Genomic DNA, 19,171 nt, shown 5'->3' with positions numbered 1-19,171 from the left:
GGCAAGAGGAGAGAAAAAGAAACACGCCCCTGAATCTGAAAACGCCGCTGCGTTTCTCCGAGGCATTTCTGCTTCGCCTCGGAGAAAGGCGGTGGTGTCTCCTACCTACTTCCCCTTTGAAAGACTCATTTCCTTTGTGTCAGAACGGTGCCACCCTGCCTCCATTTTGTTCATTCGTCACGGGGATTAAGTGATTTGCCCAGAATCACAGGATGTTCAGTGTCATTACCAAGACTCGAACCCAGTTCCCCAGGTCGAGCGCCCTAGCCGTTCGGCCAACTCATGGGCGTGAGACACTCACTGCGACTTCAACACCCTCCTTGGAAAAGGGAGGCACGGCTATGCCAGTGACTGTCCCCCAGCCTTATGAAGAGAATAGTTGCCCTCCCTTCCCCATTATTGACTGGGAATGTACCATTCTAAACATCCTGCATTCGCTGTAGTGTCTGAGAAGGTTGCCTTTCATATCAGGGACGGGTTATTTACTACACTCTATGGGTACTCACTCTACAGTACTGAGTTTTCCTGTGCATTTTCTGAGCGTTCCGAGTACTTTGAGTGTACCTGTGCACTGGCGGAGTGGCCACATGCGCGTGTCCCTTTCCTTCGATGCACTGTCAGTGCCTATGTGAAGTGTCTGAGTGGTGTGATGTGTCAATGAGTCTGTCTACCGTGTTAGTGTTCTGAGCCCCTTCGGAGTGTTCCCCGCACCACCACCTGAATGTTCCTGCATGTGCACTGTCTGTTTCCATGCAATCTCAGTGCTTCAGTGTTGCTATACTCGAAGCATGAACCTGCATCACATGAGTGTGCCCGTGCACCGTCGGGGTTCCATAATCCAGACACAGTTTAATACCGAATATTGAGGATTCACAGGTGCCGCCTGATTGCTCGCGTGCGCTGTGCGAGGTCTGAGAGTTCCTGTGCACGGAGGATTATGGAGAATTGTCAGGGGTTGTGCACACGAGTGTTCCCAAACATTGGTTCCTGTGCTCTGCCGAGTGTTGCGGTGGCTGTCTGAGGGTTGCTGTTCACTGAAGTGTCATGTACGCTGTCTGAGTGACCTCTCACTCTCTGCGAGTTTTCACACCACTGACCACTGTCTGGAGATTCCTGTGCACTGAGTATCACAGCACCACCATGACTATCTGAGCGTTCACATGCACTGGTTTGAGGGTTCCTGTGTGCTGTCTGATTGCTCCGATGAACTCGCTCAGTGTTCACTGCCGGGTCTTCGTCTACAATGGCTAAGCGTTCTGTGCATCTGTGACTGTTTGAGGGTTGCTGTGCACTAAGTGGCTTATTTACAAGCCCCTTGCACCGCCGGTGCGTCACTTTTAATATGGGGAATCATTATAAATAAGCCCCTAGGAGCTCCTGTGAACTTGTCGAAGGCTTATGTGTACTGAGTTTTTTATGCACACTCTCTGCGTCTTATTGTTCATTCACTGAGTGTTCAGTGGCTGTTCCTGTCCACTGACTATATATGTGCATTGGCTGATAGCTTCTGTGCAATTAATAGTTCGGTGCGCTCTCTTAGGGTTCCTGTGCACCGTCCAAGGATTACTGTGTGCTGTTGGAGTCTTCCTGTGTGCTCTGCGAGTGTTTGTGCACAGGGTAAGGGTTCTTGTTACTGTCTCAGGCTTACTGTGCAGTTCGTTTTTCTGTGCACTCCCTGGGTGTTTCTGTGCGTTTCCCCGAGTACAAGTGTCCTTCTGCACTGTCTGAGCCCTCCTCTGCACTGACTGAGTTTTCCGGTGCAATGTCTAATGGTTCATGTGCAGTGAGTGTCTCTGAGCACTGCCTAAGGCCCCATGTGTTCCAGTGGACCATCTCACTATTCCCATGCATTGCTCCAGTGTTCCTGAGCTCCTGTCTGTCTAGGGGTGCCTCTGAACTTACATTTCCAGTTTACTGTCAGGGTGTTCCTGTGCACTGACATTTTCTGTGCACTGTTTGAGAATCTCCTCGCACTATCGCAGTGTTCCCTTGCACTGCCTGAGGGTTCGTGTGCGCTGAATGTTCTTGTGCACAGAACACTGAGTGCTTCTTTGACCTATCAGATTTTTCCCATGCACCTACTCAGTATTTCCATGCACTGCCAGAGTGCCCCTGTGCATCGGAGAAGTGTTTCCGTGATGGTTTGAGGGTTCGTGTCCACTGAGTTTTCCTGTGCTCTCTGAGTGTTCCTGGGCACTGGTTGAGTATTCCATGACTGACTAGGGTTTCTTGTGTAATGGGTTTTCCTGTGCACTGAGTATTCACGTGCACTGTGTGAGCCTTACTGTGCACTATCTGAGGATTTCTATGCATTGTTTGACTGTTGCCGTGAGGTGTCTGTGAGTTCCCGTACACCTACTAAGTACTGCTGTGCACTCTTTGTCTATTCCCTTGACAAACCAGGTTCTTGTGCATTAGGTGTCTCCATGCACAGCCCCAGGCCTCCCAATGCATAGTTTGGGTGTTCATGTGCACTGGGTGAATATATACATGATGGTCTGATGGTTCCTGTGCTCTGAGGATTCCTGTTAACTTGCTGAAGAAACCCGTGCACAGATTCAGTGTTCACATGCACAGTCTGGGGACCCTGTGCATTGAGTTTTATCTGTGCATAATTTGAGGTCTCCTGTGCACTTGCTGAGAATTGACATGCCTGCCTGAGGGTTCATGTGCTCGGACTCAATTTTCCTCTTGCTCTTCTTACTTCCACTCCTAGGCTACTTGCTGTGTGCAGTAACATAAGGTCTCTGGGACCAGAGTGATGAGGCTCAATTAAGTTGCGGTTGTTGGTGATTTTCCCTCTGCACAAAGAAGCTGGGAAACATATTTCTTGGAGTGTTGTTCACCTATAACCATGCCCAGCACATGCAAGAACCCTCTCAGGAGAAAGGTCTTCTGCACTTTGGCTTCTAGGCACTCTGTCTGGATCCTTTGGACTAGCTGGCTTCCCCACCACTTAGTCTGACCATCTATTTATAGCGCGTTCTTGGCACTATCTGTGTGACAGTGAGTCTAGAAAGGAGTGTCCTGCTGTCTGAACTATCTTGAGCTGAATGGCTCAGTGAGGGTGGGCATTTTGATATGACACAGGCTCAGAGTGTGTGACCTGATGGGCCTGCAGAAGATCTAACAAAGGGTTCTCGTCCATGTTTTATGGATCCTTCAATGGGGCACTGGGTGCAGTGGCACCAGGGCTCCTGGGTGTAAGAAGCCCACTTCACCTGAATTGTGCCTGCCTTTTACTACCCAATGACTACTGCATGCAGTATAATAATAATTTCTCTGCCCTGCCTTCCTTTAGCTTGCTCCTTTTTAGGTCTCGGAACCATCCGGTCTGCCGAAGGCAGAACCGGAAGTCCGGAGATTTAATGATTCTTAGAGTGGCTATTTAGCCCGCCTCTCTTTTTGCTTCTCCTCCATTGGCTGGCTTCCTAAACGGAGGCCAGCTATTGGAGGAGAGAGCCGTCCCTCCAAATAGGCTCCGTCTTTTTCAGATTCGGGGGCGTGTTCCCTGCTCTTCTTTCCACTTTTTAGCCACGCCCCCGAATCTGAAAACCGCCGCTGCGTTTCTCCGAGGCATTTCTGCTTCGCCTCGGAGAAAGGCAGTGGTGTGCTTGTTTGGTTACTGTGTTCAGTTATGTACAGCGCTTTGTACTACCTTCAGGCAGTTTGTAAGCGAATAAAATGATGGCGACAAAGGTCACAAGAAAATGCAATTGTGCCCAGGACCCTACGTGCATCTGATCCAAAGTGGGCCATTCAGCCACTTCTAGCTCTATATTCCACAGTGCCGAGGCAACGAAATAAAGAACAACATTAAAAAAATACATTTAAAAAAAGACTAACTGCAGATCACTTTTCTTTGCTTGGCAAACACGTTCCTGTCTGGGAAATGTGCATCCCCGGCCTTCCTGTTCTCAGTCGGGCCGTATTGATAGCCATGCCCCCTCTGCCCAGGAAGGTGAACACTCCTATATACACCACAGTCTCCTTGCTTCTCATTGGCTAGCTGCCATCCTCTTGCATAGGTACCTTGGTAGCCATGTCTTGGCATACCCAGGGCAGTTAGAGTGGCTCACTTCACACACAGTCGAACCATCAGTCATTTTTCTGGGTGTGTCCCATTACATCTTTGTTTCCACCATAGGCAGGCCTGGCAGTTCTAGATGGACCCTAACATTTGGGGCGGGGCAGAGACTGATTTGCATAAAGCTGGACAGAGGAGCTAACTCTTAATCTATAGTATTTAACATCCGCTGTGAGTGTTTGGAGCATTTCCGTCCGTCACTTTTTTGTTTTTTGTTGCTGGTGTGCATTTATATGTATGTTAATATATATATATCGATTGAACTATGTTCAGCAAGTCACGTGAATGTGTATTTCTTAAGACAGTAGTCTCCGCCAACCATTTCAAAGTGCTCAGCAAAGACACAGGTTACGTTGCGCATTCAGGCACGAGGGGGGGTTAAGGGATTTAGCCAGGATCACGAGATGTGGACGCGACCCCGAGTGACGAACTCTGGTTTCCCGCACCAAGGTCAGCAATCTAGCCGCCGGACCGCATCCGCTCCCCCGCTGCTTAAGCCCTTACCCTGCCACTGCTCTCGGCGCCAAGAACCTCCTCGTCTTCGCCTGGGGAGCTGGGGGTCGCTACTGCGCCTTTCTATCTCACTAACTCACTTTCACTGTCTCTTTCACTACCTCTCTCTATCTCACTACATCACAACACCACTCTGCTTACATCTCACTACTTCACAACATCCCTCTCCCTCACTACATCACTGTTTCACTACCTCACTCTCTCTCACTACATAACTCTCTACCTCACTACTCCACTCTATCTCACTACCTCACTATCTCACAACTTCTCTCTCTCAAAACATCACTACCTCACTCTCTAGCTCACAACCTCACAACTTCACTCTCTCTCACTCACTACCTCAATCACTCTCTATCTCACTACCTTACTCTTTCTATCTCACTAACTCACTTTCACTCTCTCTTTCACTACCTCTCTCTCTATCTCACTACATCACAACATCACTCACTACCTCACTCTCTACCTCACTCTCTATCTACCTCACTCTCTCTCACTACCTCACTCTCTATTTCAATACCTCACTCTCTCTATCTCACTACCTCACTATCTCTCTGCTAATGCAATAGGTATCACATATGCAAAAAAAAAAAGCTAATGCCAATAGAAATGACAATGCCATTTATTTAGGGATACAATAATGATAAAAAAATAATGAGCAATACCAATAGCTCTACCTATAATATTGCCGAGACCATTGCATTGTAAATGCTTCGGACGTGATCACCTAAGCAGGACACACTGCTTAATTGATGTTACGAATGTATTGTGTTACACAGAACGACCTTAAACCAGCGAGGTTTCAAAGAAATGTGCAGAGTAGGTTTAAGAGAACAGCGTATATGCATTGACCGAAAATTAATAAGATGCAGAGTTCAGAATTAGAAGCTCACAACCTCACAACTTCACTCTCTCTCACTCACTACCTCAATCACTCTCTATCTCACTACCTCACTCTTTCTATCTCACTAACTCACTTTCACTCTCTTTCACTACCTCTCTCTCTATCTCACTACATCACAACATCACTCTATGCTTATATATCACTACCTCACAACATCCCTCTCCCTCACTACCTCACTCTTTCACTACCTCACTCTCTCTATCTCACTACCTCACTCTCTCTATCTCACTACCTCACTCTCTATCTACCTCACTCTCTCTCACTACCTCACTCTCTATTTCAATACCTCACTCTCTCTATCTCACTACCTCACTCTCTCTCTGCTAATGCAATAGGTATCACATATGCAAAAAAAAAGCTAATGCCAATAGAAATGACAATGCCATTTATTTAGGGATACAAAAATGATAAAAAAATAATGAGCAATACCAATAGCTCTACCTATAATATTGCCGAGACCATTCCATTGTAAATGCTTGTTCTTTTTGAAATGCCTCCAGTTTTTGCTCGAATTTCGGGGGGTCGGTGAACCATTTTAGACGACGAAGCATCATTAATTAAGGATGTCTCCTGGACTAATATCAAATCATTATGATTTAAATAGCTTATTTCCTCATTAGTTGACGAAGTAGGTGACCTGTCTAGTACATTTAAGGGCTAAACCTGCTTTGGAGGCCCCAAAAAAGGGGCGTCCAAACCCTCTAAGTCCGGTAGATCGTTTTTTGAGAAGGAGGACTCCACAGATATGTCTTGGCACTGCAGGGTTGGGGTTTGTGAAAGTCTAGTAGCAGTAGGGAACGTTACAAGAGATGGATTTTGTAGTGGCAAGGTGTTATGATTGCCCTCTATCCTTGGGAGCTCTACATAGGAGTCCAGAAGTATAGAGCCAGAGGAATCTACCTGTGTAGCCGTAGTGTTAGGATATAATGAGGGAAGACGCATATTTGGAGGAAGTGATAGGCGTCTCTCAGGGCTCTCTATGGCTGTTACAACAACCCCTATTGTTTTCTGTAGCATCCTGTCTATCGCGGTCAGACTTGGCAAGGGAGCACTTTTATTTGACAAGGGAGTCATAGTGCACTTTTTCTGCCTGTTACTAGATCGTGTTGTAGCAGGAATATTTTTACCCATGGTTCAGATGGCAATACAGTCTCTAGATCAATATTATTAGATACCTTATGTTCGCAGTGGTTAAAATCCCGGCGGACCGGTGCAGCGGGGCCAAGGGGTCTGCCCCAGCCCAGCCTCGTCCTGCCCCGGACGGCCACAGACGGTCCCGCCCTTGTCCCGGGCTTCTTCCGGCGCGTCCGGCGCGCGTCCTCACGGGGCGAGGGACCAAGCTGACCTTTATGCGCCTCCTGGCGCATGCTCAACAGGCGACCTGGCCCAGGGGATCCTGGGTGATGTAGTTCCGAGGGCAAACAGGAAGCAGGTAGTCAGCCGGGGAAAATCACAATCCTAAGATACAGAAGGGAAAGTTATTTACTAATAATTCTCTTTCTCCATTATAGATATTTTCATTGACCTCATTAACAATTTAGAATTGATGCAAAATAATATCTGGCCATATAAAGTAACTGAAATTTTAACTTCCAGGAAAGTGCAATGTGAGACACTTGGAGTTCTAGTTATTGAAAAGGTGCAATGTCATTTTTGAAGCATCTGTCTTTTTGACCTTATTCCCCTGACAATGTTTAGTTTACATTTAATAATGGAAGCAATAATGTTTATTTATTTAAACCACTTTAATCCTGCCCTCTTCCCCATCCCCCAGTGCAGAGCCTTGTTTTTGATGTTTGGGGCAATTCACAATTAATTTTTAGAATTCTATTTTCCACAAGTGGTATCCAGCCAAACTTGCGTGCTTTTTCCTCTCTGTTGAGGATTCTAAAAGTACCCAGGTTTTATGGATTGCCCTGGAGGGAACCAAAAAGATAGGCAATTTTGTTTTTAAACAATGCGAAAAATTGCTATGCTGAGAAGTATACATATTTTACTAAATATGACATCCACGGGAGATTTGCCCTGCTGAGATCAACCACTTCCCAGCTTTTATGAACAGTTAGAGTTATAAAAACATTTTTGTTACCATAGTTTTTGAATTTTTGTAAGTTGTAGTTTATTTTTCTATTTTTGTGATTTTAGCCTACTTGCAGTTTGGAGTGAACATAGTTGGGAAACCCATGGGTGAACCCAGAGAGGTATACATATCTGAACAGTAGACATAATTCTGAAAGGTGTAATTTGGGTACAGCATTCATGATTTTCTTGAAGAAGCGAATTGTTAAAATCAAAACTAAATGCCAAGAGAAAAAACTGAGCTGCAGCTTATAATGATTTTTCATTATGGAACGATCATGCACTAATTCATATGAAAAAATGTAATTCATGAAAAATGGGTATGTAGGAAACCTACATATTTTTTAAATGTGCCTAGGATGCTGAGTTTAGGAACTTTGGATATTAGTTCAACTATGAATTTTTGGTTGCACATTCTGCCATGAGAATTAGAAGGTGTTTTGAAAAAATATGTTCCTTCTTACACACTGGCTTATATTTGGAAGTAAAGAAATGCAGAGAATTTCAATTTTAGTAACAAATGTTCCACTATTTTGTGTTCCTGCACTTCTCCAGACAAAAACAATACCTTACTTGTGTGGCTGGGTCAATTGCCAAACACAGTAAATCAACAAAAATGCAACATGAAGACATCAGGATTTCAGCTTGAAAATTGACCCCTTGTCGTTGTGTGGGTAGCTTCGCTGTTTGGGCATGGGCTTGGTCACCCCCAAAGGAAACCTGCCAAACCCTGACATTTCTGATGAATAGACACCCATGGAGTCCAGTGTGGTGTGACCTGCACATATCACGCTACATTTTCTTACCCAGGATGTCCTGCAAATGTTAAACTTTAGCTAAAATAATGTGTTTTCAACACATTCCTATGAGGAAAAGTTTGCAAATCTGTAAGAATTGACAATAGTTCCACCAAAAAGCGTTCCCACACTTCTGATAAAAACTGTGCCCCACTTGTGTAGGTGACCCTGTCATCCGCAACAACAACTCGTTACAAATCAGTATGGTATTGGTGGGGTGTTCATATATTTGAATTTTTTATATGTTCCTACAACTTGTCTTAAGTCCACCAACACATGTGTGGCAACATTTCAATTCAGAGAAGTGTGGGATTGCAAGGTGGTGAGACTTTGGTCATTGACTGCAGCAGCCTACATTTTCAGTCACATAAATATGAGGAAATAGCCCTTTTTGACCAATACTTTGCAGTTTTCCATTCACTTTGGGTAAGAAAATATGCTAGGATCCATGCAGGCAACACCACACCTGAATTTCCCTTAATCTCTCGATGTTAGAAATGGCCAGGCCTGGTATGATTACCTAGAGTCCAATAAGTGCAACATTTCACTAAGGCAAATGTGAGGAAATTGGCATTTACTCCCTCTTTGCCAGCTCATATGTCACAACTATGCCCAACAGAATACAAATTTCCTCTCGCTTACCATAGAGATAGGTATTTTCTGCAGCGCTATAGGGCTGAGTTAAAAATCACACAATTAGCCTATCTTTTGTTTTGTTGTCTAACACTTCTCCTCCTATTTTGATTCACGGCAGACTATTTCCCTAACAAATTTTGGGTTTTAAGCAAAATCACACATTTCGCCAGTGATTGTTAGCATTACAGACTCTGTGTGAGGACAGTGAGTGGCACTGCTGATAAGGGATCTCATATTTGTTATGAGTTTTATATGGATGATCTGATAGAGGCCTCTAGCCACAGATTTTTTACCTTAGAATAGTCCCCAGGCGTCAAACTAAATCCAGAAATTTTTCATGATCAGTGCCTCCTGCGAGCCGTTAGATGGTGTCATTCGGCTCAGTTTGGCATCATCTGCGTCATCTGTGACGGAAGTGATGTGCACAGTGCCTATGTAGGCTCTGCTTCCAGCTGGCTGACATCAGTTTTTTTCTTTCTGGGCCAGTCAGCGCAGATCCGGAAAACAGTTTTGTATCCTGGTGTATCAAGGATGTCAGTTATGGTATGAAGCCTTGTGGCGCGAGCCATGTACAGATGTCTTTAATGGACCCACATTTGGTGTGCCTCTGGTGCGTGAAGCGTGACCACAAAGCCAAGACCTGCGTTAATTGCCGTGCCATACACCCCAAGGCCTTGAGGTAGCTGTCCCTCAAGCTCCACGATGCTCAAGATCTTGGTCGAGATGAAGGTCTTGAGATCGGTCGTAAAGCTACTCCAAACACTTGTCGTCGCAGTCAAGGTCATCAGGGAAGTCAGGTAAGTTCCATAGGCATAAAAGCAAGAAGTTGAAGAGATCTTCAACTTCGCCACGTCTGTCCAAGTCATCTGATGAGACAAGGGAGCGTCAGTGCTCATGGCCTAGTTCCATGGTGGAGCCTGCGCCATCTCCGCTCCTCCAGGCGCAACCCCTACCCAGTTACACAAATTGTAGGAGGCCACACACCCATATTTGGGCAGTCCATCCCTGCTGGGGCGACTTTGGACCCTGCAGGCTCAGGAGGGTCTCCTACTGGTCTCCCACCGGCATTCACCCCTGGCGCCTTGAATCTATTAATTGATCCGGAGCGGCGCTGGCTGACCCACCTCGACCTTCCCTGGTGCCTGCTCCTGTGCTGATGCCTCCAGCACCATCATCCCCGACTTCGATACAGAGCCAATGGGTGTCCTCCAACACTGACTCCGGTGCCGATGGAGGACAGACTCCCCATGACGGAGCCAGTGCCTTATTCCTATAATAGGCCTGAATTGGGAGACACATGGGAGGGGCCTATGGACTGATAAGGATATCAGTTAGAAGATCTCGAGGGTCTGGTGGATGCCAGTGTACTGGATTCCCCCCAGACACTGGCCTGGTCTCTCCCCTTTTATTGTCACCAGACAATTCTCTCGAAGAACTTAGAACATACACCTCTTGCGTGATTTACTTTTTCCAAACCATACATGCATCTACACCCGTCTTCAAATGGACCCACAAGGTAATTCTTGATAGGCAAATTTTAATATAAAACAACATATATCATAATGCCGAATTTAATAAAATTAATCTACTTAAAAAAACAGTTTAAAATTTCACCATAAAAAATATATTGCTCATGATATCACAAATCTATTATAACAAGAGAGACAACACAAAAGACATATACATTTGTCATCACGCATTTGTTAATTTGAAGGAATCAAATAAATAATTCTGTTATCTGAGGTCGTTTCCACATATAACCCTTTGTTCCTCAAATTTAACATAAGTAGGCTTAGATGCGTTTCGGTGGGTAACAGGATAAAATCACCTTCTTCAGGACAACAAGAAAAATTATTATCCCTCCAAATGAAAATGCAGTATTAACCTGCATAAAGAACACACAACATATATCAGACAATATCCCAAATCATTATCTCATGTTATCAAATCTAAATAAAAAATATATATATTTAAAAAGAATTAACTCATTTTTTACCGGCACAACCACATGATTGGCCCTCTTATTCTCATATTTCACCATATAATAACATTATTGCCTACCCCTTAACATATTTCTCCTCCTACTGTGGCTATGGAAGAGGGAGCCTCATTCACAGTGGTGGTGCGGAGGACAGCTGAGGTTCTAGACCTCATGTTACTCTCAGTGGCAGTCAAGACGAACATCTTGACGGAGGGTCTTCAGCCGGGAGTTGCCCCCTCTGAACAGTTACTCCCATTTAATGAAACTTTTACTGATGTCCTACTCGGAGCCTGGGCCTAGCCCTACACTGGGCCTCCTTGCTTAGGACAATTGCCTACAACCATCGCCTCACCTAGGGGACCCCAGTTTCCTCACCCAGCACCCCAACCTGGTGAGCTTGGTGGTCCAGGCCTCCACTTCCACAGTGATCTCCAGTGCATTTCCTACTGCTTCACTGGTCAGGGAATCCAAAATCCTGGATACCTTCAAGAAGAGGATGTTCTCTTCCACCAGTCTGGCACTGCTTTCTGTAAACACCATGTGCTTCTTGGGTGAATACTCCCCCTCCATCTGGGACTCGATTGCACAAGCGCTGGCAATGTTCTCAGAGGAGGTCTGAGCAATACTCTCTAAAGCAATTGCTGATGGTAGGGATGCAGCCAGGTTCAGCATACTTGTGGGCTGAATACGACCTACTCACTGGGCCGATGATTTCGTCATTGGTGATCCTTAGGCCTTGGGGAGAGAATGTGGTTTAACGGCTATGGCGGTCGACCTCAGAGCTGGGAAACCGGGTTCGAGTCTTCGCAGGGACGCTCAGCATTCTGTGATTCTGGGCAAATCACTTAATCTTCCCGTGCCTAACAAAAATGAATGAGTCCGTCTGTAAAGTAACTGATGCTCATGTAAAGCGCTCTGATACCTCCGGGTCTAGTTTGCGCTATATAAAACGCCACAAATAAAATAAATAAATTGGGCTGAGAACCTCTGGCTTTTTGGGAGATGCCCAAGCCTTGCTCATGGACAAGCCCTTTGATGGCTCTTGGTTGTTTAAAGAGAAGGCGGATTCTGCACTTGAGCTATTTAATAACAGCATGGCCTTTCCATGGCCCCTTGCCAACATCAGGCTGTCTTCTGCCCTTTGCGTTGCCACGGAAGTGGCTTCCAACAGCGTCTTAACACGCCCATCCTCCCAGCAACCTGCACAGTCTTTTTGGGACCCAGGGACGTGGATCCCACAGACCACATGCGACAGGCAGCCAGAGGTCAAGCCTGTCCACCACCCCTTTGGCAGTCTTAGTCTCTAAACTCCTTTAGTATGCCCTCCTACCATCATTGGTATGCAGTGGGGGGCAGGATACGCCATCATCTGCACTACTGGAGGTCAATAACATCCAACCGTTGGGTTTTGCAGTTAGCTGAAAGAGGCTACTCTCTCCCACTTTGTGACCACTGCCCCACCCATGCCACCTACATGCGACAAGCTGACAAAGGACCACCTGTCCTCCTTAGTCAGGAGATGTTAGCTGTCTTGGCCAAGGGAGATATAGAGAAGGTGCCGGCAGCAGAAGTAGGTCGTGGCTATTATTCCTGCTACTTTCTGGTGCCCAAGAAGGACAGAGGACTTTGTCCTATTTTAAACCTGCACCTTCCCAATCTTTCTGAAAAAGGAGAAATTAAAAATGCTCACGCTCGCACAAATCCTGCCTGCCATGGACCCAGGTACCACTGGACTTACAGGATGCTTATTTTCTCAACCCCTCCCTGCTTGCCCACAGGTGTTACTTGCTAGGCCAAAAGCAGTGTAGTTTGCTGTGCTCCTCTTTGGTCTTGCTAGCGCCCCTCAGGTGTTCACAAAAGTGATGGTGGTGGTTGCACATCATCTGCAGAGGTCAGGTATTCGGGTCTTCCCTACCTCGACGATTGGCTGTTAAAGACACTTGCCCCTGGCAGTCGTCTCCCACGTTAAGAATACAGAGAACCTTCTGCATTTGCTGGGATTCCCTCTGAACATGCTGATGTCACACCTGATGCTTCCTTTCATTGGAGCTGTTCTGGATACAGTTCAGTTTTGGACCTATGCTGACGACCAGCAAGTCCAGGATATTCAAGCTATAATACCAATGTTTCAGCCTCTATCCTGATTTTTGGTAAGATTGACTCTAAGGCTGTTGGACTTCATGGCCTCCTGCATCCTACTTATGACACATGCCCGTTGACATATGAGCGCTCTGCAATGGGACCTGAAGTTCCAGTGGATGCAGCATCTGGGGAACCTCTCTGGCATGGGTCAGCTCTTTGAAGGAACTACAAGAGACCTACAGTAGTAGCTAACGAACCAGTATTGGGGCAGTGGCCGACCCCTATACCTTTCCCACCCAGAGCTGACTTTAGTGAGAGATGCGTCTCTTCTGGGCTGGTGCAGCCATCTGGGAGAGGTGGAGATCTGAGGACTCTGGTCTCCGGCAGAATCCTGACTCCATATCAACCTGGTGGAGCTCCCATCGGCCTTTCTTCCTTCAGTCACGAGAAGGCTGGTTCAGATGTTCACAGACACCAGCACCGCCATGTGATAGCCCTGACAGAAAAGACTAAAACCGATGCAACAGGCATTTAAATATTTTGGGAAGGTGTGAAAAGCGAAATTTCTAAGGTCTTTGTAGACCAAAAGAAAATGTGATTGTCTTTTGAGGCTAGTAGAGAGGAAACACCGGATTTTCAGTACCTGATGATAAAAAGCATATTTCCCCGGATGCGCATGACAGATATAAGTAACTATTTAAAGGTTTGATGGTGGCTGGGGCAAAGCAGTAAAGACCAGTAGAATGTCTTTAAACGTGTTTAAAGGAAAACAGGACTAAGAGAATGGTGGTTCTCTGTGGCGTAGCTACTTTTTCTGTTGCCTGTGTGAAACGGAGAACAGCAAGTATTACAGATTTGCGATGAGACTAAGTCTGAAGTTGGTGATATTGATTTGTGAAACAATTGTTTCAGGTTGAAGGGAAAAACCAATCCAGAGGTACTGCATCAGTGTCAATACTTTTTAATAGAACATAAGTTCATGGACACAATGTCCGTCTTTACTTTCATTCTCCCCAAACGTTTGGTACATTCCAAATCATGGAGCTTATTTTAAGTTTGATGGGGTATACTCATTTCTACCAGAGTTTCTGCCATATTTAGAGATCTCCACCTTCCTGAAGGATATCTCTGTGACATTAGAGGAGCCACAGCAGTAGCCGCACCTCCGAAGACACTGACAATTGTTGTGCAGGCATCATGCTTAGTGTTTTGTTGTACAAAAACAAATTCCCAAAGCTGTGTTTTTTTGGTGCAAAACAAAAAACAAATGCATCTGACATGCTAGGGGTTTTCTCCTAGCATGTGGTTGGCATTTCTGAATCTTGTTGTTTGGGACTACCAGGATTTTCCAGGCAGTCCCAGACAGCAAAAAGTAAATAAATAAATTAATAAGGCGGTATTTATGTCCATGAGATTTTCGGTCTACGGGTTCCACCCGTGGAGCCATCGGATGTACCACCAGTGGAAACTTGATGGTTTGTCTGACCCTAAATAAAGCAAACAAAGCATGAGTTTGGTGCACAGGGTACATTAAGTTGGGTGGTTGCATTTTTCGGGATAGGAGCGGGTAGGAAGGCATGGTTAGCACTCAAGTCCCTCACAGTCTGCAGTTCTCACTTCTTCGACTCTTCTTTATCCTCTTCTTTCTTCAGTGAAACAAATCTAAGCTCATGGTGTCAGGGAGCCTCCTAATTACTCAAGGGCGTTAAGGGGAGTGAAGGGTAGTAACCAGTGGTCTGCTTACCCTCAGGGTCAATACACCCCTATATGAGCATTTCCTGTGGGGAGTGGACATAACCCTGATTTCCTATTTCTAACAAAATCAAAAAGGTGGAACCCTTCTTTTGTGGGGAACATCAGGCTGCCCACCATAAGGGTGTGACAGACCTGATAGTTCACCACGCCTCCTAGCAGAGCTGATTTCGCACCTGCCCTGGTGCCGAATGGGCATCAGGGCAGGAGCTGGCATTTCCCAGGCAGCAGGGGCTTTGACGTCCCTGGCCTTAAAATGCAGACTCACTACTGGAGGAGGTGTGAGCGCCTTACTCCAGAGCAGGCATTGATTCTGACCTCAGAGCGCATGGGCTTTCACCTGCAGGGGGTCAGAAACATGTCTGTGGTGGCAGGCTGGACAATACCAGTCAGCCAGCACACTAAGAGGCTGCTATGATTTCAGGGGGCACCTCTAAGGTGTCCTCTGTGTGCATATCTTAATAAATCCAGTACTGGCATCCGTGTGGATTTATTAAGACAGGGTGTTTGATACCAAACACCATAGGTTTCAGTTGAGCGATCATGTAGCTGGAGAACTCATATTGACCAGTTTCCAGTGCATATTCTTAAGATGGCTTCCCTGTTCACTTGTATTAGCTAGCAATTGAACTAGACAGCATGGGGGCATATCTGCTCACGCAGATATGTCCTCAAATGTCATATAAGGCACCCTACGTTAGCCCTGCAAAACCTGCTGTAGGGTTGACTTACATATATTTCATGCAGGGTCTGTGGGCATGGCACACAGAGTGTTTGACATGTCATGTTTTCTCATTTGTCTGCACCGTTTTCACGCAGCCTGCATTGGCAGTCTACGTGAGTTTGGTGGGTCCCTTAGGGTGGCATAATACATGCTGCATCCCTTAGGGACTCTCTCAAGTACACATGCCCTAGGTACCAGGGGTACCATTTACTAGGGACTTACTGAGGTGCTAAAGGTCTTGCCAATTGGGGAACAATTGCACAGTTACCTTGTTTTAGGGAAAGAGCACTGGCTCTGGGGACCTGGTTAGCAGGAACCCAGTGCACTAAAGTCAAAAGTGCATCAAATACAGTGCAAAAAATTGGGGGTGACTATGTCAAAAAGGGCAGGGCCAGACTGGGAAAGCAAACTGGCCGTGGCAATTGAGTCTGACCAGCCAGGTGTGAGAGGGGGATTGGGGTAATGGTGCGTGCGTGGAAAACACTGCAGCTGCTTTTGTTACGAGGAGTCGATATTGCAGCTATGCTGCAAAACCACCCCCAGTAACAAAAACAGCCCTCCTGGAAACCAAAACCGGCCCATGGTGCCCGCTACAGCCAGTCTGGCAAGGTGAACTTTCCATACACCCTTCCCCATTAACCCCCCATACCTCCAACGAAAGAGAATGAGATTAACTTTTCCTAAGAGAGTTTACATCTTATAAGTGGAAATCCCTGGAAAGGCCATCTGCATTGGCATCGTCAGTCCCAGGTCTGTGCTCCACTGTAAAGTCCATCCCGTTTAGGTGGATAGACCACCTCAACAGTTTGCGGTTTTCACCTTTCATTTGCTTCAGCCATCTGAGAAGCCTGTGGTCAGTTTGTCCAAGGAAGTAAGTACCAGGTATGGTCTCAACTTTTTCAGGGACCAAACCACAGCAAAGGCTTCCCTCTCAATGACACTCCAATGCAGTTCTCTGGGGAGCAGCCTCCTGTTAATGAAAGCAACAGACTGGTCATGGCATCATCATTGGTCTGGGATAGGACCGCTTCTATCCAGTGTTTAGAGGCATCACTCTGCACTATGAACTGCCTAAAATAATCTGGAGCATTGAGAATGGGTGATGAACACATTGCTTCCTTCAGGGTGTCAAAAACCTTTTGACAGCTCACTGTCCAGTTTACCTCCTTTGGTTGAATCTTGGAGGTCAGCTCTATGAGGGGTGCCACAATAATACCATACCCCTTTACAAACCTCCTGCAGTACCCAGTGAAGCCAAGGAATGCCCTGACTTGAGCCTGGGTTGTTGAAGCTACCCAGTTCATAATTGTTTGGATCTTGGGCTGTGAGGGTTGAACTGGACCTCCACCTATAGTGTGTCTCTAATATGCAACAGATCCCTGGCCTGTCTGGCAGTTGTTTACCTTGATAGTAAGGCCTGCACTCTGCAGAGCCTCAAGAACCTTGCCAAGGTGGATCAGGAGATCCTGTCAAGTGGAGCTATAGACAATAATATCATCAAGATATGCTGCATTAAAAGTCTCCATCCTAGCAGGGACTTTGTTCATCAACCTGTGTGAAGGTGGCAGGTTCATTCTTTAATCTGAATGGCATTACAGTGAACTGGTAATGTCCATTTGGGGTCGAGAATGCTGACTTCTCTTTTGCTCCTGGGTTCAGACCAATCTGCCAGTACCCTGATGTCAAATCAAAAGTACAGAGAAATTAGCTGCCCTAACCTGTCAATTAACTCATCAGCTCATGGGATAGGGTGTGCATCTGTCTTGGTGACAGCATTGAGACCTCTGTAGTCCACACAAAATCTCACCTCTGGTTTACCACCCTTGTAATGAGGCTTGGGTACTAAGACGACTGGGCTAGCCCAGGAACTTTAAGAGGGCTCATTCATCCCTAACTCTAGCATCTTGTTGGCTTCAGGCCTGATCCTTTCTTTAACTTGGTCAGACTATCTGTATATTTTGTTTTTGACAGGTGGGCTGTCTCCAGTGTCCACATCATGGTTACACCAGGTTGTCTGACCAGGGTTTAGGGAAAAGAGCCCAGCATACTGCCTCAGAACTTGTCTGCAGTCAGCTTGCTGATTGGCAGATAGGGTGCCGCATTTGTCACAAGAAGTTGGAAACGAGGAAGAGGGAGCCCCGGAGACGCCGCGCTGCAGGTAAGTCTTTACATTCAATTATTTTATCATGCATTATATTATTTTAAAAGGAGGGTGGGCGGGAGGCGGGTGGCAGGCAGCTACGCTTCGCCCTGACGTGTGCGTAGCGCTGCCTGCTTCGCCTACTTCGAAAACTGCGAAGCAGGCAGCGCTACGTACACTACGTGGGCGAAGCGTAGTATAACGCCCAGGGTTAACGTATACCCCTTTTGGACTTTGAAGTAGGCATTCTTCAAAGGATTGTCTTTGTAGTGCACAAGTTCCTGTCCTGCCTGGTCTTGGCTCCAGACACACTCCAGGGGGTGGAGACAGCATTGTGAGAGGACAGGCACAGCCCTATTCAGGTGTTTGTGACAGCTCCTCACTCTATCTGAGGAAGGTCCATCAGCCTGGTGATGAGGAATCAGGATATGCAGGGCACACCTTAACTCCCTTTGTGTAACTGTCTAGAGTGAACGCACAAATAGCACCCGTCAGTCTAAACCAGATGATGATTGATTTCACAGGCAGGCAGAGGCACAGGATGGGTAAGCAAGAAAGTGCCCACTTTCTAAAAGTAAAAACCAAAGGAAATGATGGACGGAGTGTTGAACATTGCAAACACTCACCCCCAGTCAACTGATCTGGGTTTAATCCATCACCGTTCTTTAGCCCACTCTGCCACCCCAGTTCAGACATGGCCATAGGCAAATCAGTCTGACCCTGTGCCTCATGGGAACAGTCCAGCCCGAACTGCCAAGCCATGTCTTCCCTGGACCGGAAACAAGCTTCCTAGGACTGGTTTCTGGCATTTCAGCCAGGCTTGCTTGAATCCAGTGGCAAAGTGAGCAAGGGACTCACGTCTGAGCATACCCTGCCAACTTATGGCGAACAAAGCAAAAACCAAAGGAAATGATGGACGGAGTGTTGAACATTGCAAACACTCACCCCCAGTCAAGTGATCTGGGTTTAATCCATCACCGTTCTTTAGCCCACTCTGCCACCCCAGTTCAGACATGGCCATATGCAAATCAGTCTGACCCTGTGCCTCATGGGAACAGTCCAGTCCGAACTTCCAAGCCATGTCTTCCCTTCTCTGTACTGGGGTGAATGTATGACATTGTTCTGCATTCTGTCCATCAACTGTTGTTTTTGCATTTGTCACCCCGAGTGGGAAGGGTATGCCCAGACGTGGGTCCCGTGCTCTCCATGCCACTGGAATCAAGCTATCCTGGCTGAAGAGAGGTGAAACCCCGAAAACGGTCCTAGGATGCATGTTTCCATTTCAGGGAGGACCTGGCTTGGCAGTTCGGGCTGGACTGTTCCCATGAGGCACAGGGTCAAGACTGATTTGCATATGGCTGGGTTCAAACTGGAACGGCATGGTGAGCAAAAAAACGATGGATTTAGGCCCAGATCTCTGTACTGGGGTGAATGTATGACATTGTTCTGCATTCTGTCCATCAACTGTTGTTTTTGCAC

General features: G+C 46.5%; 1 protein-coding gene and 1 long non-coding RNA gene across 10 annotated transcripts in view; one reads left to right on the top strand and one right to left on the bottom strand.

Moving 5' to 3' along the window:
• The window catches only part of LOC146857571 (uncharacterized), a 318,627-nt gene that overhangs the window by 150,325 nt on the left and 149,131 nt on the right, over window positions 1-19,171 (bottom strand). For all 5 annotated transcript variants that reach the window (XR_014979921.1, XR_014979923.1, XR_014979920.1 and 2 more), the window contains exon 2: window positions 6,677-6,959. This is a non-coding gene — a long non-coding RNA (uncharacterized LOC146857571). The remainder of the gene's footprint in view (window positions 1-6,676; window positions 6,960-19,171) is intronic.
• STK33 (serine/threonine kinase 33) overlaps window positions 1-19,171 on the top strand; it is a 1,543,521-nt gene that overhangs the window by 1,402,427 nt on the left and 121,923 nt on the right. The gene's annotated exons all lie outside the window — the stretch shown is intronic.

This window comes from Triturus cristatus, chromosome 3_2 (assembly GCF_964204655.1).
Source record: "Triturus cristatus chromosome 3_2, aTriCri1.1, whole genome shotgun sequence".
Taxonomy (NCBI): Eukaryota; Metazoa; Chordata; class Amphibia; order Caudata; family Salamandridae; genus Triturus; species Triturus cristatus.
This window is presented reverse-complemented; position numbering and strand designations above follow the sequence as displayed.